A 22,136-nucleotide genomic window follows, 5' to 3' on the forward strand; every position below is an offset into this window, starting at 1 on the left:
CGCGAATGGGCATCGGCAAAGCGTTTGCTTTTACGCGAAGCTTTACTGTGGCCCTTGTTTTTCGCGTTTCCCTTCTTTCCGTTGCCGACCGTGTTCCCCTGGGTAAGCGATGAAAAAACGGAAGAACCATAGGGAAGGGTCAACCGGGCGTGCATATTCATGAGCGTTTGCATCGCGGTGAAGTACTAGAGATGCGCATAGTTGCGGTAGTACCGATGCAAAGATGCCGAATACAGACTCCATCAGAGGCTGACGGTGACATCGATACATTTTCCGCAAGCCTCCGGGAGGTTTGTGGGCGAGACCAAGGGATGGGGTGCACATTCCGTCCATATGTCACCGGTGCCGCAGGGCAAGCGGCGCAAACAAACAACCACTGCCCATCTGGAAGAAGGGGGCGCAAAATTTATTCATCGACCAAGAGCTAATTAGTGCCGTCGTGAATGCATACGCGTCGCGCGTCGTGTCTAGGTTGCCGATCTGCCCGAGCAGATGCACTTGTACGATTAAGTCGCATCCATGGGGAATTGCCAACTCGGTGCACTTGTTGCCACCGGTAGATGTCTCGAGCAAAATCTTTCGATCTTTATGCTATTTTGTTTAGGTTTTGCAGTTGAAATCTATTTTGAACCAGCATACTATCTATACTAAGCAAGCATCCCATGTTGCAAAAACGATCTGTTTTTTTAACATTAAATGTATAGAGTTATCTATTTAAAAACCTGTCCTAGTAATACTCAATCATTTTTAAATCATTTTGACAATCGAATAATCAGATTCCAGGACTTGTTTATACGTTAAAGTGTGTATTATTTCAACATGTTTCTATCGATCTAAATTGCTTTTTTGTTATAATTTTCTTTACAAAATATCTCAATCAGATTTAGAGTTAGAAACAGTTTAAAGGTTCCACAACTTATAACTAAATTATTAAAGACCTGCTGAATCATTCATTAAATGTAAACATCTTAACAAATAAGGGCATTTCTTTTATTCTTAAATCTTCATACAATGATGAAAGGATTTTATTAATTACGTCTTATTTATAACACAATGAAAAGGGTAGTACGCATTATAAAATGCAAAAATAATATAAACAATTGACAGATATAAAGGCTCGATAGAAGATCATTCTTAGGATCTTGCATGGTTATTGAAAGAATAAGAAAATGCATACATAAATAAACAACTAAAAACGAAATAAACTAATAACAATGCATAGTAAACTAGCTATCAAACTAAGAAACAAAAACAAGTTAAAGTAATTTGAGCGAAAAAAGCATACTTAACAAAAATCAAATCATATTAGCTTGATTAAAGGAAACAAATAAGTGCTTCAAGAAGCAATTCTCACCAAATGAAACTTCCTAAGCCGGTCTAATCTGCAGATTGATTAAGCTAAGTGCAGCAATCGTAATCGTCTCGACCCTTTACACGATCAATAGCATAACTAATAACACTTTTTCCGCACGATTATGCTTTTCCTTGCTTCCTGCAATTTTTTTTTGCTTCGTTCGCCCAAACATCCAAAAGACCCCCACTAATGTGTCCTCCGCCCCAAACCACTTTACCGAAATATGAGCTACTGGCCGAAGGTTTTTCCGCTGTAAGCCGAGTGAGTATCACAGGGCGGAAAATCACACCACAACCGGTGTCGGATAATTTGTACTAAGCCGCACGGACTGGAGCGAGACGGGAAGGCAAACGCGGAACAGCGAGTAGTGGCCCGGGGGTGCTGGACTGGCGGCTCATTTTCCAGAAGCTGCACGGCGGCACCACACAGCACATATGGAAACTTTGCCGAACAAACCAGACATCGTAAAAATAAAACTCGAAACAAACAAAACTTTCGGCCATAATTTAGGCCCACCCAGTCAGCGGTGTGTGCCGGTTCCAGCGGTGGAAAACTCGGCAGCATCTTGTACGGTGTTCGGGGGATTTAGAAGAAAGAAATCACCCAGGAAGGAGAAGGACAATGGAGAGAGAGAGAGAGAGCGAGAGAGGCCAGTCAGTGAGTTTGGAAATAAATTTCAACACATTTTCCTGATAAGTCTCTGAACCGGGTCGCACTGGTACGCCGTTTGACGGCTCATCGATGTTTGGATGGTTGCTTTTTCCTCTGCTCCTCTGCCTTTCCGAATAATGACGATTTGTCGCTGTTTTGGGTGGTGTAATGGCAGAGAGGAAAATAATCCACGCAATGTGGAAAACTTCAATTTGGAATGCGAAGAATTTTTTGTTCGATATGCAATTTATATCGGTGTACTTAAGGGTAAGAAAAAGGAACTAATCCTGTTTTGCTTAGTTAATCCTTAAAGCAATCCTCAATGAATTAAGAAATTTTAATGACATAGCTTAAACGAATATTGATCATTTATAAATCAAATTTAAAGCTGGAAGCATGATAACTCTTGGATGTAAATTTGGGTAACTCTTTTCAAATTGGGTAAAAGATCATGCGATCGTTTCACCCGAAATTATTAAAAGTACTGAAACAATATAATTGCAGACTTATATTGAAGTTTGCAGTAATTTATTATTGATTCTAAATGCAATGATATTGAAAAATAAATAAGCAAAACAAATTAGAGCTAAAGGTAAGTTGTGAATTAACGTGTTCAGAAGTTCAAAATCTTTAAAACTTATATAATTAACACACAGTACATAGTTTGTACATTTGATCAGAAGTGATTTAACATATATTTTCCAGTAGGAAAATGTGTTGCTCTTCTTTTTTTAAAAAAAATCAAACCCCATTACTTCATTTAAGACGAGCAATCATCACATTACTTCGTTGTGCAATATTGTGAACACATAAAACGTACGCTGAAGCGATAATTAGTTTCTGTTTACAACCTACTTCCTGCTTAAATTCATCATTAAAATCTGCCCATTAGCGCTAAGATCAATCCGTGTTGCGTACCGTGTTAAAGCGGTACCCGTTGGATGGATAATGCTGGCGATAGGGGGGTAGGGTTTCGTTTTAAAATTCATCCACCCCGTTTAGCCTCGGTTATGGGCCACGGTAATGACAATCATAATGCCGAGAGCAATCCGATTCACCCTTAAACATTCATTACCGGCTGCTTGAGAGACGGATGATTGGTGTAATGAACATGCTAATTTTCAGCTGCCCCGACAAGGCAATAACAGCAGCAGAGCCAGAGTATCAGGTTGCGGATTGGCCGTGATGGCGCTGGGATAGGGGAGGGGGTGGCTGTGTGCAGAAATTTTGCTGACCGTGAGAAACCCATCAAACTGTCTGGGTGCATCATACGCATACGGGAGGCATGTTTGTTTCCTTCCGCGCCGAGAGTCCGGTCGAGTTCCCGATAGGCGTTGGCGTTCGGGAGTGCAATGCAGGATCTGTACGTTTCAGCAAAGATAAAGCGCACAGTGGGATGGAAAAGAGTTTATGTGTGTTAAAGTTTTTAACTTATTTAACATACATACTTCGCATTAAGCACAATAAACAAACAGATATAAATAAGCTCACTTACGTCATTGGGCTATTGGGAATTATTATTATCGTTTAGACGCTTGTATCCAAATACTCCGAGATGTTTTTATAAAAGGGATTAACACTCAAATCTTTAAGAGATGTAAAAGTTAATGGAAGATTAGGTTTGACACTTTATTATCAATCTTCAAGGTCTGATAATTAATTAATGATCTAGACCAGGGATCTCCAAACAAATCTCCAATTTACACAGAGGCTGGATGGTCTCGAGGGCCGTAGTTTGATATATGATATCTCAAAATTACTACATCCAATATATGTACTCTTCAGAAATCTAAAATCAATATTGTGAATTCCAGCTCCTGTGAATGAGATTGACATTAGGACGCTTAACCGTTGTATTGCTTAAGACCCATGAAATATTGACTTTTAATAATAAGACAGATCAATATATGTTCTACATGTATCCCAATCATTAATTAACATATTCTAAAATAGCACGTGACGTTTAGTTCTCAAAAATATTATTTACGTCATTAAAATATAAATTTGGACACATTACTGCACCACTACTGCCCACTGTAGCTCACAACTGACAATCGAGCATGGAAGTAAGATCAGTACGGGTTCCTTACTCCCCGGTAAACTACCTGGCACAAGCCAACCGAATGCACATCACCGTAGTGGGTTGATGCTGGTGACCTGCCGTTACCCACTTTGTTACCTTCATTAAACAGGCGGGCAACTCATCGTGAAACCCTTTGGCCGATCAATTTGTTCTTCCCTTTTGCCAGCGTACCAGCGGCAGATTTAACTCGAGTCAACGTTTTTGTCGCACCCGTGGAAACCGACCTCAACGGGCCTGCTTGGTCTGGGCAAAATCGTCTCCGTATCGCCCAACGGCCCCGTTGAAAGATCCTGGCCTTTCAAACCACTGCCAGGCTCTCATCATCATCGCCGCACAGAAAACACAACCGAATGCGCCATAAAACGTAGCTTTGTGGCTTAATTTACTGTAAATAAATGTGGTAATTAATATTTTTACAGCATAAAACCGCTCACTCGCTGTTATTCCGGTGGCGACCGAAATGAAGGAGGGGAGTTTTCTCCCGTTCCGGGGCCCTGCTTTTATCGTTGTTCCACTTGCGGTCGCTTTTGGGGGCATGTGGATGCGAGGATTGGGATTGGGGCCGGTGGTTGAGGTGACCAAACAAAAACCTCCACCGTAGGTGCGGAGTTGGTCGATGAGTTTTGGGATTTATGGTAATTAAATACATGCAGTGATGCATGAAAAATTACTCCATCCGGTGAGATGCTCGGCGGAGAGGGAGCGAATGAAGCCAGGATACGATTGTGTGTGTGGTAAGGATTGTCGATTCACAGTGCTCCATTCACTCCCGACCATTGAGCGGTCGACTGGTCGGAAATACACTAAACGGTTGTAACGTTTTATGGAAGGTGCTTCAGATCTTGTGGAATTGAAGAAGCGGTGTACATGAGTGTTTTCTCGTCGTATGATTCACCTGCAACACCTCGTTGCAGGATTCTTTCGATGAGTCACACAAAGAAGCACTGTTGGTGCCTTCGGGTATCGATCGAAAGGTTTTACATTCGAATGGTATTTACACACTCAAACTATTCTTCTCTAGAAACAACTAATTTATAATAGGAAAGTAACGAAATAACGAATCATAGAAGATTAAGTAAAAGAATCTTACAACACATCACTTAGCAAAAGTATTAAAAATAATATAACGAAAGGAAAAAAACTGACTTAACTAAACCTACTGGAAAAAACCTGATTATAATAATAACTAGGATAAATGAGGTTGTTTGTATTGAAACTTTTTCAAATACTCTCAGCTCAATCAAATTATTGAGTGGTTTTACAAACAAGTGTCTGTATCGAGTACGATTTTAAATATGTTATTTTACTTTTATTGAAAGTTGAAAGAAATGGCGTAAGTTCCAGTTCCAGATATTATATTTAATTCATTTTTTTTATACAATTAAATTGCTATTTCAGTTGGACCTAGAAATATTGCAATTAGAATCGTTTTAAAATCATCGTATCAAGTGACATCACTAGATAACGCACTCATGAAGTTCGGTCGGCGTTAAAGAGAGTTGCACTCTTAACCCATCCATCCGAACAATCGATCAACCCGACCCGATATGATCCTTTTCATCAACAAAAGTTGGACCCTTTTCTTTGTGCACGGAAAATTGGGAACTTCATTGTGTGTGCATCCATCCCGGTTGTAATGGTCGTTAAAAAGCAAGACGAAACCGAAAACTAATTAAATCCAACCACACTATTGTGGCCAACCCTTCCCTCGTGGGGAAAGAAGGTGCGGCTAGTCGGTGGCGGTAAGGCGACATATTAGAAAGGCAAGATAAACAAACGCCTCGCGTCACCACCAAACAGCCAGAAGGGAAGAAAAGTTGGGACGAAAACAAAAAAAAACCACGCGACACGAAACGTGCATTACGCGGCCACGGGAACATAATGCCAGTGTAAATAGCGGGCTTTTGGGTTGGCTTGAGCTTGAGAGGGCGCTGGAATCGATTGGCGTTCGCCTGCCCGGGACGATCGGTTAGATTTCCGGGTGAAGCCCTGCCAGTGGAAAAGGGGTTTTGCTAAAGAGAGACAGCAAAACAAGAAAAAAAAAGCAGGGTAGTAAAGTCTACCCCGTACGATCATTGAGGAAACAATAATACGATGAAGGGGTGAGAGAGAAAAAAAAATCACGACGAACCATTCGTCCGGGTTGATGCATTCCTTTGGTGCGTTCTCAAACGGTGGGAACGTCCCAGAAGGTTCGGTGGCAATAGGTCTTCCAAAGGTACGCGAATGGGAAGAGGATCCCTTGCGATCGCCTTACCCTCACCTTCAAAACACACACTTTTACAAGGTACGAGATAGTAACGGGGAAAATTTAAATGCCATTAATTAACACAAACCTTCGCCTTACCTTTAACTCTACGTACGCGCGGCGTATGTTGTTTTCGTTGCCTTTTTACACCGTTCCTTGCCTAGGCTCCGGTCGGCTACAGTACGGCTGCTCGCAATGGCTGCCTGGAACGGCTAGCACGGTTGTCGGTACGATCTTCACCCTCACGGCACGGGATGTGCACTGGATCACTGCTTCCTACTTTTTGCTCCTTTTCACCAACCTGAACACCACCAATAAATATTATCCTCTAGCACGGTTTAATGACGTTGGATGGGTTTTTTTTTGTTGTTGTTATTTCTAAATTCCTTCACAATCTCCTTTCCCGTCGGAATTACACTCGCACGATACGATAGCCCGGTTTTACAAATCGCATCACGGTACGATCACATGCAGACATTCAACACACGCACAGGGACATCACCGTAACATTTGCTCTCACATCATCACATTTTACAGGACTTGCTGTACACCATAAGTCCTCTGGCCGTCACGTCCTGTACGCGCACAACTAAATCAATCCACTACACGATCGCTTGTTCGAGATTTTCCTGAAGCGAAGAAGAGAGAGAGAAAAAAATAACGATCCAAAACAGTTACAAACACTTTCAATGATTTAGTGGGTCTGTTTTCCTTCATCATCGGTGGTGGTTTGTTTTTTCGCTTCAAAAATCCCTAACGATTATCTCTCTATCACTTCCTTTCACACGCATTTCCCCATTTCCCGCTGGTTTAAAATTAACATCAATAATCATGAAATGTGTCTTAATCGATGTTAATTGTCGTCCCTGAAAAGAAGATGCCGATCGCGCAGCAAGTTGGATGGTGTCGCTTTTTACACACACGCACGCGCATACACTTATCATGATCGTCCATCGATCGTTTCGATCGTTTTACGGGTGTCTTAATGTAACGATAATTGCGCAAATTAATCAGCGTACACCGGTGACGATAATAAGGGTGTGCTAGAACGAAGCCTCCCAGCATGTGCCCTCCAGGTCGCCTCAGTGAGGCAGAAATAATTCGACTTAATTACAGCTATCGCTATCGAGAATAATGTAATTAATATCGTGCCAAGAAAGGCTCATATTGTATACGTAGCTGCAGGGCAGGGTTACGTGTAAGTGTTTTTTTATCATGTACGTGCAAAACTTTGCTGATAAACGCAGCTTTGCATGATACATTCGCTGAACGAATTTAAATAATTTATCCAACAAAAATTTTAACAATAAAAAATTTAAACAAAATAAATAAGCATTAAAACTCATTATAATAGCTATATGTTTCCAGAATAGTTTACCAAAATATAACCATTGGTACATTGTTATATAACCAAATATACCATTGTTACAAAAAACTTAATTTAAAACTTAATTAAGCTAAACATACAAATAGAAAAATATAGTCTAAGATTGATAAAGCTTTACATTTAGATTTCATACAGATTAAATCAAATGTTTGACACATTATTGAATGTTACCTTATTCACAAAATGGTACATAAATCTACTTTTTATTAAACATTTAATTCTCTCACTTTAAAATGGAAGGAAGAGCCTTGCGTAACACGGCCTACTAAGGTCATGCCTGATATTTCTGGCTTACTAGACTTTGTTTAGCACGTAGCCAGATAGCCAGTCCTTGCTACGGGATCCCTAAACATTTAAATAAAATTTATATTAAAAGATGCATGATTTTTACTCATTGAAAACTAGTCATAGCCGTATTTGCAATTACAATCAGACGCATTTAAGCTCTACTCGTGTTTGTGCAGTAATAAAAGATTATAAAATTTTCGTTACATTTTGTTTGCGTTACGAACTTTTATAAGTGAAAATTTATAGAAGATTGTGTTTTCTTATGTTTACAAATTTGATAAGGTTTTTCTAGTAATAAAGTAATAAATCAATTTCAATCAATTTGAAACAAAAATATGCAAATGTATTAAGGTACAACGTGATTTCAACGAATAAATAAATATTTAATAAATCATGCAAGCAACATTTATAACAGAAAGTTATAAATTAATTTAAACGAACAAAAGATAACAAAAAAAAAACACGGCAATCATCAAAACCACCAATTAGTGTGGCACATTTTACATCGAAAACAGTTCAATCCACCCGTCGTCACCGGGGCTGGCAAATCATTTACGGTGGCCAGTTACGGAAAAGGTTAACGATTGGAAACACACACGCAAAAACCCGTCCGGGCCAAACGTGTCCGGTGCGAAATTAACGCAAAATTAGATCACGCCTGAAGTCACCCAAAAGCCCACAAGAACCGTAGCGAATTCGGGCCGTGAATTTATCATTCTCACACCTACCATATCGCGATCGCTCTAATCGAAGCGCTTTTCGCGCTGCTCCCAGCAGACAAATGCATGATGCGAAAGAAGCAGATCGGATCGTTATGTTTGTGCTGTTTGGACTACGTGTGGGTGGGCATTATCGCAGCACAAAGTTAAAAGCTGTGAGTCGAAAATCCCACGCCACCATTAATTTCCGCCAATTCATTCGTCACACGGTGTGATTGTTTTCGTTTTCTTTTTTTTTCTCGTTGCTCTTGTCCGCTTCACTTTGTCTGAGGGGTTGAATTGGGTTCTTTGTGTGCTAAGAGGCAAGCCATGTTCATGCGGCACTAGTTGTGATCTACCGCAACAAACCAACCAACTCACGGTCTCTAATATCTGTCGGCGAGGACTGCACGTCCACAATAATAACACTTTCACACTTGAACCCGAAATAAAATGCGCCCTTTTTCTTTATGCGCCTGCCTTCACTTGATCCGGGCGAACCGAGCGCAACTGATCGCGAAATTGGCTTTGGTTGGGGTCCACACGGCGAGGGACACCCGTTCGTCACGTCGCCCCCTTTTGGAGTATTCGCAGGCGATGATGATGATGGAAGAATTAAACCAAAGGAAAGAAACACCCGGCACCTTCCCGAGGTTCCTTTCTATCTTTCGCGAAGTCTTGAGCGTTGCTTTCGATGATCGGCCTTTCAACTCGCCCTTGCCCTGCGGAGTACATTTCGGCGGGTGTAGCAACGCGAAACGCGCGTTACAACTTAATCTTGCACAATCTTGAGGAAATGTGTTGCACATTTGGGCACCGTTTTGCTGCTCTCACACACTGTACAGGCTCGCAACATACAAGCGGAAAGAAAACCGCACACAACCGTGCAGCATCCATTCAAGCTAAGTTGGCGGGGTTGCTGTTGCATGCTGTTGCTTCTCTGCTCTGTATATCTTATCAACAAATTTGGCAAACTCATTAAGTGGAACATAAACAACCACACTTCACAACTCACTTTAGTATAGTTTTCGTTTTCCTATAAAACACACATTTTCAGACCGATTGCGATTGGTTTTTTATCGAAGCTTACACGGAGTTGTTGCTGATAGTTTCGACCCCCCAGCAAACAACACAGACGCCGCAACAAACTGTGGCAATTGTTTTGTAAGCGCAGTGGCACTGCACACCCAAACGATTCGACTGCCAGTGGAAAACAACCGCCGTTTGTTTCCCGAGCGGGCACGTTTTGGGTTTTTGCGGGTTCGCCTTCTGGCGTTTCGTTCCTTGTTGCCGTTCGGTTCAGGTTTCCGTGGCGAAGCGATACTCTTTTTCACGCGAACCGCGGCATCCCTTTTGTGATGCGCGCGTGAGGGAACGGGATGGAACGAGCACACGTTTACGCAGGTGCCGTCTCATGTTCGTGTCCGAAGCGCGGTACCCGAACCACTGTGCCGTTGCCTTGGGGACGCGCAGTGCGTGGCGCGTGAGCAAGCAGTGCAGTGAGATGAAGTGAGATGAAGTCAACGGGGGTGCGAAAGTGAGCTGGGAATATACATCCTCAATATCAACCCTCCATCTGGCCGATCCGCACCGAAAGGGGTAGTTTTGGGTGCCGAAGAATCAAATGGGGGAGCAAAATCTTCGCAAATTTCTCCGTTTTTCTGGAACCGTTTCCCTTCTCCGGGGTGCACGGAATGCACCGTACCAAGCAAACGAGAGGGGGTTGCTCTTTGGGGGTTTTCGCACGATACGCGCGATTATCGCGCTTGCGAAGATTAGATGCGTTTGCAGCGTAGTGCAACAGAACGGGACAGATGATGGGGATAGAGTGCGACGGAGTGCGGTTGCAACAGCGGAGTTGCAGGCGCATGAAGCTGGAATGGAATGGATCGGCACATAATGCATTTTAATATTGTATCCCGCTCTACGCAGGACCACAAAAAGAACTGGCGGATGATGATGATGATGCTGATAGATGGAGGTCGATCATGGGGCGTCGTAAATGGCGAAGAAAAACAATTTGTCAAATGATCGTTAAAGATCGTGGTGCATTGATTCCCTTTCTGTGTATCTTTTTCCGCCTAAGCTTTTCACGAGCGATTGCTTGTGCGAAAGTGTTGAATAATTTGAATTCTTTTCAATTGATATCTCTTCCATTTGCAGGAAGGTGTACTCGACCTGGCCATACGTCTTGAGGGTGTTTTATTGAATATGTTTAAACATAGTACAGCATAAAAGCGGTAACGAATTGCATTGGATGTTATTGGTTTATACTTAGGTTTTCATATTCTCAAAATGTGTACATCGAGTTGAGATTATCGAAATACTCTTGAAGTCTTATTTTTCTACATTCTGGTTTACGCAGCATTAATTTCTATAATGAATTGCATTTATATCTATCAGAGCTTCAGTTAATTAACTCCGGAAATGGTAGATCCCGGACCGCCAAGGTCACAATTTTCTTTTTTGTATGAGGTTATAGTGTCTTTTTTTGTTTAAATGCTTTTTTTTGTTATTGACAAGATTAAAGATAGTTCCTCTTAGCGCTCTGACAAACAAAAAATAAATAATGACTGTCCTTCCACACCCCATCCATGACAACTGTATAAAAGGGGTTGAATCTAACATGTGTTTATTGTCAGCTTAGTAACAAAGTCTTCAATAGTTCTTGTTCATTTATTAATTATCCAACAATATAGCAACCAGAGAACTTTAGCGCACCATTCTAACACGAAGGAAAGCTTCGAGAAAAAGCAAAACAAAACATTTATCATTAAAAAAACCACAACTGCATACCGACGGTCTCATGATGACACACAGAGTGAAGTTTGCGTTACGGTTTGAAGACGCTGGGGAATGTCTTTGTCGTCCAATGTTGGCTGGAGCTTCAGTCGATGACCGCCATTCATATGCGAATGGCATGGCAACAGCACATTATGTTGGAGTGGAAAGGGAGGAAACTATTGCTTTCGGATGTCGGTGTGTGTATGTTTATTATTATTACTATCACCGGTCGGAAAGTGTCTTTTTGGGTGGTGGAAGTCAAACGTAACACCAAAGCAAGGCGGCGGCAGGCTACAGGCTCCGTCATCTTCAATCTAATGGTTAAGGTGTATACGTGACTTTTTCACGCCTTTCTCAATGGCGAATGGGTGTGACAGTATAAAATGGGCTGGAGACATACAAAATTGCCAGTGAAAAGGTGAAATTCTGTCTGTAAAACCGGTGTTAGCTGTTACGTTTCGGAAGCGGCACAGTGGTGGTTGAGATTTAAACCAGACCGTTCAGTTGTCCGAAACCGCGCACAAATTACAATTCACATTACATTTAAATGTTCCACCACTATACACAAACAAAACGCGGCGAGAAAATCTCAAATATGAACAGCTATTATCGTACGCCGTGCTCGCATACTCCGTGTACATCCGATCGCACGTGCTGGTTGCAAAATCAAAGTAAGCCGTTACGACGATCGTTTCGTTTGATGCGTTTTCCTGGCTCGCGTGCTCAGCATACGGGCCGAGTGCCGCCGAGCAGATAGCTTTACTTTCGTTTCTTTTTTTTTATCATCGTCTGGCACAGTTACCTCCGGCATAGACAGTCGAACTCGGCAGGGTGTTCTGGAGACGTTGGGGTCGGTATCCATCTGTTTGGTTACGAGCTCGTTTGCCTGTGTATGACTCCCAAAAGACAACAACCAAAACTGTCCAATGAAGTCCCAACCGCTCACACATGGGATTGTTCGGGCCGGAAATGGGTTGGCTCATTTGATCCCGACTTCAATCGCCGACTTTTTTTGAAAAAAAAAGCTAAAAACATCGTCGGTGGCGAGCCTTCAGCAGGTATTGCTGCAAAAAAAGAGAATTTGACGATAATTTTTCAAGTTGCAAAATACTGTTAAATTATTGTTTCTTTTTTGTTATATTTATTGTATGCTTTTTATGTAATATATTTTATAGTGTGTTCTATTAGTTTTTAGAGTGCTACACACTCTTTTTCATTATTCATTGGTCAGGGTTCCTTTAATTAAAGTTTGTGGATTCGTTTCTACTTTCCCATACTTTGCAATTAATAAATGTTACTTTTATCTTCTTATATTTTCCTCCTTTTATTAGTTAATATTAACAAAGAATCTTTTGTGTTATCTCTTTTACTAAAAGGTTAGTACTTTAATTCAAAATTGATGATTACGATTAAAAAACAAAGAAATATAAAGAGTACTAAAAAGAATTGTTTGCTTAATCTATAAAACAATAGAACTTTAAATGTAAAAATTGTTTCTTTTTTATACTGAATTATTGTGTTACGTTATTTGTAGTTGAGTTTGGAGTCTTGTTTTGGGTCCAAGGAATGTGGAGTAAATTCTTCCCAGCACTGTTTTTTTTTGTGTAGGAACTACTCAGTTCCGTATTTATAAAGAAATAACCCGTCCAAATAAGCACACATTAATCCAGCATAAACACATTAAGTTCTGATGATGTCATCAAGTACCATGTCAGTTTCATGCGCCGTTTCGTTCTGTACCTGCCCAAGCAATAAGTACAAAAGCATCCCTTTATCCCACGGCTAGAATGCGCCAACACGGAAACCGGGAAACGGTTGTGCTTATATGTCGGAGAGACGGAAAGAAAAATCGCCTCCAGGCGAATGGCGTTTTATGCTCACGTTGTATATTTTCCTCCCGGACCAAGTCGTACTTGTACAGACCGTACCGAATCTTCGCTGCGACGGTGCGTTATTATTACCATTTATTTCATCTTTTACTAGGTAAACTCGTAAGCGTAAGCCCTGGAAGCATTGCGTGTTTTGTTGGTGGTTTGTTTTTCCGAAACCTCCATTTTCCACCCATTTTCTGACCCGCACACACACAGAGACGCAGGAAACATTTTCATTGCTGGTGGGCTTGCGGGGTTGGATTAGAGTTTGAGGGGAGGTTTGTGTCAGTTTTCTTACCGATGCTTGCGCATCATAGTACCATGGTTGAAGATCATGCACGGGGAGCATAAATCGGGAGCATAAGGGAAAGAATTAAAGCAAGCTAAATGGGCACGGATCAAACGGGTCTATAGAAAAATGTAAAAAGAGAGAAAGAACCGAGTTAAAATGGAATGAAAGGTACATGCAAAGAACAAATACGTTGCGTTATGTTCTTGGAACTACCGACTGAGCAGGCCGCCGTTGTTTTAGTTAGTGGAAAACAGTCTTTACTGCCTTCGGGGGTCAATTCTCGGGGAGTAGAATTTCCAAAGCAACATGTACAAAGTACATCAGTTAACTTCGTAGGGTTAACCTTTAGACATGGCATAGACGTAGAAATTGAAAAGCCTTAAAAATTGAAACTTACTTGTGTGATGCTTATGTTATGTTTAGTTAGGCAATTGTTTTAGTTTAGTTTTCTAATGAAGTTGGTATTTCATTAGTTATTCTTATTAAATAACTATAAATTGATGTATTTTAACAAAAGAAATTTATGATAGTATGATAAGCAAGGTTTAACCTATGATTTTGAGTAACAATTTTAATGTTTTTTTTTTGTAATTGTTTGTGATAAATTTTGTAATAATTTTATATTTCACAATTGTTTAAAGATGAACACAAAACACTTGCTGTCATATCATTCGACGAAGGTTGTCCTTCTGCACATGCTACTGTCTTACAATTAACCCCTAATAGACGGCCTAATGTGACTGGTAATGCATGTTGAAAGTTTAAATTAGTCTTCCGCGGAGTAATTTTCACTGAGTTCTGCACTCCATTTTGTAGTTATTCTCACGCCATATCTGGACGCGGACCATCCGTACCCATGGGTGGTTAGCTAAGAAAGAATGTTAAACTGTGGCACAACTCCGTTTAGTGGTCGCTAATGAAATCGTTACACAATTAGTTGTGACGGTGACCACCTGGACGGGGAGAAATAATTTGTAGCTAAACTGTTCTAATTGTAGGTAATTGGCTTTGGGGAACAAGTGACTAGAGTGTTCTAGAGTTGAAAAGAGAATTATTGATTATGTTTACAATGTTCACGAACTCTTTCGTTGCGTTATATTTATAGTTTAATATTTATTTCAGGGGCAAATTGCAATTTTACTAAGAATAAGTATTAAAAAACCATCAACATGTTTTTACAAATTGTTTTACAAAATTAAGGTTATGTCTGCAGTCACTCCCTATGCATGACGTTAACGCAATGGTTATAGTATTTGAACCATAAATTACAGTCAACGCCTACTAGAACGCGGCGGTGAAATTTGAATACGGGAACGGGTTTCATTTTGAACGTTTTTAGCACCGCCATTTGTGTTGTGTGCTCTTGTTTTGCTTGTAATGTTGAACTATTGTTCTTTGTTTTCATCTTTTGTATTCTTGTTCTATTTGATTCGCGTTATTATTTTATTCTAAATTATAACTTATACAGTTAAAAATACATTATAAATTATTATAAATAAATTATTTTACTTTATTTAAACCTCCAAAAAACCAAACCAACCAAAATTTTCATTGAAAAAATACTTGCATTCAATTAAAATCCATCATCAGCTTTAATAGATGCTTTGACTTTTTGTTACCGAAAGAAGAAAAGAGATAAGATAAATCTGTCTGAATTTTACCCCACAAGCAGATTTTTAATTTCCATTTCCCTGCGCACGTGCATTTTCACAACAAAGTGCAATAGAAACGATGCAACAATAGACAAAACACCCACCCATTTCAACCCGTAGGCGGAACAGTTTCCACCGGGATTTTGTGGCCCATTTAGTGGTCTTCTAGGCACGCTTATCCTACGATACCGTTCGTGCACGCTGCATCCTTTCAGACCAATCCTTTCATGCAGCTACCGGGCGAGCATCTCCAGCCCTTCTCTCTACTAGGGTTTGCATGATGGCGACAACGCCGCCGCCCGGAACAGCCGACGGGAATGATGAAGTGCCTAATCAACCAATAAAACCATAAGCACCAGGCTCGAGAGCAAGCATTGAAGAACCCTTCTTTTTTCACGGTGTGTGTGTATGCGAGTGTGTATGTTAAAGAACCCCATCGTCATTAGCCTGCTCATGGCCTCCTGGCGATTAACCTTCTGCAGGATCTACACACATATGCGAATAAGTGTGTGCGTTTGTGCGATTTGTGGAAAGGAAGTTTCCGGTTACGTTGGCGGGAAGGAACCATTTGTGTGTCTCTCGGTTTTGATTCTGCTCACCGGATTCGTGTCGTGGCCGCCCTGGGCCGGTGCCGTACAGTCAACCATTTCATTCTTTCGCTATCCGCGGTGAAGTACCCGGCGTGCTTGAAGGCGCACCAACGCGCGCATAATTCAGTGCCGTCACAGCAAATGGGGAACGAAAAAGGAAGCCCACTTATAGGCGAAGGTTCGCAGCATGAACAGTGCAAGGAGTTGGCCACCAAGGAGGCACGATTTATGCAATGAAGAAGGATGAACATTGTGTGTGCGTTTTTTTATTCTTGTGGAAAGGACAGTGTGTTTCACTCATACAGTACGGGCTGGATCGTATAAAGGACAGTGTGCAACAATGGGAAAATGGAGCGATTGTTTGAGAAAAGAATAAAGCTGTAAGAGGAATTAAAATACGACGGTCGAGTTAAAAGTGAATTGGGAAAAAAAGGAATTACTTTAATTAAATAAAGGGAACCGGTAATTATTTAAGGTACAGCAAACTTTACAGAACTTTGCTTTATATCTATTTTCGTTTTTTTGTATTACAAACGATGTTGTTTAGCATTAATCAATTTGATAGTCAGTAGCAAATTATAGGGATACAACACCACAAAGCACTCACTAATTTTTCTCAAACAAACTGAGTTTTTAATGCAAAAAACGAGACCGCTTTCAGCACGCACGACAATGTTTTAGCAAGACTATTATGATAGGTTCTTCACTGAATATATCGTTTTTATATCAATGCATACTTGATTTCTTCAAGTATCTTTTTTCGTAATAATAATTAATTCTTAATTCGTAATAATCAAGAAAGACAGAAATGGTATTCCAAGAACCATGAAGTATCAAAAATCGAACGGAAAAGAAAGTTCTAATGATTGCAATATGATTTTATTCGTAATCTATGACAATGCTAGCTATTTCGTAGTACACTGACAGATTGTGTCAATTATAACATCATTACCGGCTTGCAAATTTGCAGAAATTGTGACAATCGAAATACTAAACACAATACTGTTTCGAAACACGTAGGCTGGACATTTTCACGGTTCAATGGGGGAGAGAAAACAATACCACACCACGAGAATCGCAATGGCAATTGCTGGCGAATAGCGCGGAAGTGAAAACAAGCATGGTTTCTATTCTAGCATCTAACGGTAGGATCATTTACGAACAGATGAAAAAATCCCGTTCAAGAAATAGAATACATGAATAGGTTGAAGTAAAAGGGCATATAAGGGTTCACGGGGTGGCCAGATGGTGTATTAGCGCAGCCGGTCTGCACAAGAACGGACCACGGAAAAATCATTCATTTGGACCACCAAACTTCCGTACGCAGCACTGACTATCCTACGGGTAAATAAAATAAAAAAAATAGAAATGGTAGGCTTAAACATCCTGAAGATGTCGTGCCGATAAAGAAGAAGGAGTTTGAATACACTGCATACTTCTCTTGGGTAGCCGTGTAACCGGGCCGATATAGGTAATCAAATAAAAAAAAATATCTAACCAAGGATATATAAAATCTAAGGATATTTTCGATCAACTTTCCACCTTTTTAATTAGATTTTGTGCTATAAATTAACTCTGCTGCTAAATTTCCAAAAATCGCACAATCGGCACAAGTTGTTTGGGGCCCCAACACGGCGAGGCCCTAGGCGACCGCCTACTCCGCCTACCGTTTGATCCGCCGCTGCTACCAACAAAGGATCTGCGTCAAGGAGGTGGGCTAGCTTTTCCGGACTAATTTGCCGGATTAATTACTGGAGCGGTACAATATATTCGAGTGTAATTTATTTAAATTCTTCACCTAAACACAATATAATTACTTTAAAACTAGCTTCCTATACTATTTTTTCCAGTAGCAAGAACATCTTAACATTTGTATGCTTTTCACCTCAACTCATCGAATATAAGCAGCCAACTGCCATGTGTTATCATCTGATGACACATTAGTCCAGCGTTGAGAAATTTCTGTCCATCGCGGAAAGGTTTCATCCACCCCCAAACCATTCATTAAACGCTTTCGCCGCATTGCAATTGCAACCAGGGAGTTTTTCTATTGCAATCTCGTTCATCGATCCTTGTGCCGATGATGGTCGATCCTCTTTGCCAGGTGGCCGTCGTAATGAGTGGTTCATAATTGAGCGTTCCGTCGGCATCGTACAGTGCAGTTGATCCATGGTGCGCCTGATCGGAGCGTTCGAAACCGATGAATTATTTAATTGACCACTTCGCAACCCCAGCCAGACGCGAAGGTGGCTATTTGTTTAGTGGCCAAAAGTGCATCCAGCCTGTACGAGCAATAAATAGTTTTACGATGATGCATTAAATCTTTGCCGTGCTGGTGGGCAACTGATTTCCCGTTTGGACTTCCGTTTGATGCAGCATTCTTTGCGGTTGTACACCGTCTTGCCCGTTACCGTTTGTTGCGTACTGGGTGGTACGCTAGAAAAGCAAACTGGTAATTGCTGTCCACATGCAGGTAAAGATCAAACGATGCTGGATTTTCTGTTACGCCTTATGAGTGAGGGATGTGTTTGGTTCAGGATCATCGGGCAATGTGGTGAGATAAACGATACAATTACAATTTATTGAAGGACATAGAGCTTCACAACGGCGGCCCCTTCTTACTGCGCTTTTCGCTTTGTCTCATTTCAAGGGCCACAATGCCCTCCCCCCTCCTTCATCGTTTTTAAAATTAGAGACCCCAACTATAATTCCGCCCTGGGCCTCCAAGGGGATTGATCCTCCACTGTAGCTTCAATAGCACATCTTAACTGTGTCAATAACGACCACGATGTCAATGCATGTATTGGTTAAATGCAATGCTTAAAGAGACAATATTATTTATCTCGAGATTTCACTTAGCTTAGATGTTCCCAATGAATGGTAAAGTCGTTCAACCTGCAACGAAAGCGTAACAAAAAAGCCAGCCAAATACTACCGACACAATGAGCAATTAATAATAGAACAAAGAGAAAACATGAGAGGCTTTTGGCATGTACGGGAGTGCTGCAAGGTGCTTACCTTTTACGAGCGAACGGTTAAGTGGTCCTTTGTTGTGTAGCATAAGGCTTATGGTGGGCTGGGGATGCTATCCGTCCAGTCAATACACTCATGGTCTGCATAGTTCTTGAACTAATCACTATAGTACGGGCTACAAGCGAAGAGGAAAAGAACCACAACTCCCCTTTTCAGCAAGGATACAAAATGTTTAAACAGGCGAAGAGACAAGAGTGTCTTATGGGTGGCAAAAGTCACCCCACAACGGGAGTTAGAAATTTCCCAAAGTGGGTATGATTTCCGTAAGAGGGGTTTTTTGCATGCAGAGCGAATGGAGCAATCTTCACCATTTAATCCTTTGGTGGTAGCGATGAGCTGTTAAGCCGGGCAAGCCATTAAATAACATGAAACCATCATCGGTTATGAAATGGGAAGTAGGATGCATTAAACACTTCCCCAATCCTTATGATTCGTACACCTACATGCAGGGTAGAGCAAAGCATTAGACTCAAAAAGGGTGTAACGGAAGGGTGCAAAAAGTGATGTGATAAGTAATACAAACACTGAGAAATAAAACATGGAATCGAGTTAAAAGTGAAAAAAATGGACGAAAAAGGGAATGTTAAAAAATAAAATAAGAGTAATAGCAAAAGTAAGTAAGTAAGTAAGTAAGTAAGTAAGTAAGTAAGTAAGTAAGTAAGTAAGTAAGTAAGTAAGTAAGTAAGTAAGTAAGTAAGTAAGTAAGTAAGTAAGTAAGTAAGTAAGTAAGTAAGTAAGTAAGTAAGTAAGTAAGTAAGTAAGTAAGTAAGTAAGTAAGTAAGTAAGTAAGTAAGTAAGTAAGTAAGTAAGGAAGTAATTAAGAAAGTAAGTAAGTAAGTAAGTTGAATATGAACATTTTACACTCCTGAATATGAGACAATAGTTATCAGACTTCATCGGTCAACTATCATTTCATTCTATGAACACGCATCAGTAATTTAAAAAAATGAACCCAACGGCCTAAACTGGCAATGCAAATAGAAGGATTTATCTTAATCCTACGCTCTAATCCTCGATAAATCATACGAAACTGTAATGGTTCTCAATATTTACTGTTTGAGCCCCAGGGAACACGCAGTCACTTTGTTGGTATCTCGTCGGGAATATTTCTCTCATCGATGGTACCGGTAAGGACGTTCGTCGCATGGCCGTTCCGCAGGAAACCCTTCTCCAGTCTAACGAAATATTCATCCAAAGTGCAAGTGGTTCACACTTTCCACGGTTGAATGTTTATGAATGAAGTTGAACCATGCACTGAAAACTGATAACTGACTGCGGCGAACGGAACAGCGCCACACCCAACCCCTTACACCGCTCCCGGTGTCTTCGGTGTTCTCGAGACGGTGCCATCCACACATGGTGATGATATCTGTTTAACGTTGCCGGGTACGATAAAAATCTCGTAATGGATTTTCACTCCGTCTCACCAGTTCGCATCGCGAGTGGAAAGATAAAGTTCATCGCAATAAACAACTTTCGTCAGTTTCGGGGCGCTATTTTAAACACATCAACCGTTTCCGAAGCTCCCTGGACTGCCCCAGACAGATGGCAGATTCTACACACGGAACACGAAACAAATACACTCACTCTGGGTAAATCTGGGCCGAGTCTCTTGGAACGCAAACGTTCCTTGAACGGACGGCACCATCGGGGATTGATTCTGTTCGACCTGTTCGATTGGCTTCAAGTGCTGAGTAATGGAGATTAATGTGGTATATCTGGTTGCGACTGACCCGTTCGGATGGTGGGGCTTGGGCGGTAGAAGTAAACATTTGGTGAACGCTCGCACTCCTTCTGGTCCTTCTGTCCGCATTATGTCCGCGGCCATTCGCACGCCTCGATCCTCCTGAATTGGGGTGGTTTCGGTATGTTTGGCATGGGGTTGCATGTTTATCCTGACGATAAGATCGATCAATAGATCGATTGCAATCGGAGCTGACGTGGAAAGGTCACCCTTGGGGTATTGTTCGTTGAATGTTTCGGTTAGGGAACACAGGGGGGGGTTTGGGGGATATGCCTTTCCTCGAATTTCAAATTAGAAAAGCATTGAGAAAGATGTCCGGCGATCGTTTTACTTGATTAGCTAGTTTGTGTAATTGAGGGAAAATAGATTTAAGGATACAATTAATATCATCTAAACAGACGTGGAGCGTAAAAATTGGTAAAGAAATCACCAATATGCTAAAGCAAATAATGCAAGTGAAAAGATAAGAAAACTACAAATAATTACTCAATTTAATTCAATTTAATGATAAACGTAATAAATTATGGTTTCTAAAACACATGTTATAATTTGGATTATGATGATAATGATAATGATAAAATTGATATAATATGATGAAAGAGTGAAAGATGTAAGAAAAATGATTGCACAAAACATAAACATTCTAAATAAAATTAAACTCAAAAAGGTAATCCATTTATTATTTTATCTGTAGAATGGTGTGCTGATGTTTACACAAAAAGTTTCCTCCATTGCTGCCTGTTATCGAAGTTGCCGTTAGCCCAGCAACCTAAAAGTTCTACTTACCAGTTTGCACAAAAAAAAAACTACTAATGCATCAAACTAATTGCACTTTTCTCGTGATACACAAACTCCATCAGCGTGTGATGCAATCAGCGGCGGATCAAATGGTAGGCGGAGTAGGCGGTCGCCTAGGGCCTCGCCGTGTTGGGGGCCCAAAAAATTTGTGCCGATTGTGCGATTTTTGGAAATTTAACAGTAGAGTTAATTTATAGCAAAAAAATATTAAGAACGTAAAAAATTAATCTAAAATATCTTCCATGGCTATATAAAACATTTGTTTCCATGTGACAAATTAAATGCAGAGAAGAATATCGACTTTGTGACTTTAAAGTATAAACGAAATTGCACCAGGATTTCCGAATGTATAATGTAAAAGGATATATAAATAAAAGGAGAGCATCGAGAGCAATTTTGCTCTAAAACCGGCGAAAGGTATGCAATGTTTAAACATTGACTTTCCATACAAACCAGCGTTTTTCAGATTTCCTCCAACTATTTGAGAGCGATCGCCAGCGCAAGTGAGATGGATGAAATGGGAAGTCTCCCTCATCTCGCGCTCAAAATCGCCGGCAGCTGGATCGAAATTTCTATACAAAACTAGCTGTTTTCAGATTTCCTACACCAAGAGAGCATGTATTAGCAAGAGGTAACATGTATGCCCCCATATTTTGTCAAGTG

This window comes from Anopheles moucheti, chromosome 3 (assembly GCF_943734755.1).
Source record: "Anopheles moucheti chromosome 3, idAnoMoucSN_F20_07, whole genome shotgun sequence".
Lineage (NCBI taxonomy): Eukaryota > Metazoa > Arthropoda > Insecta > Diptera > Culicidae > Anopheles > Anopheles moucheti.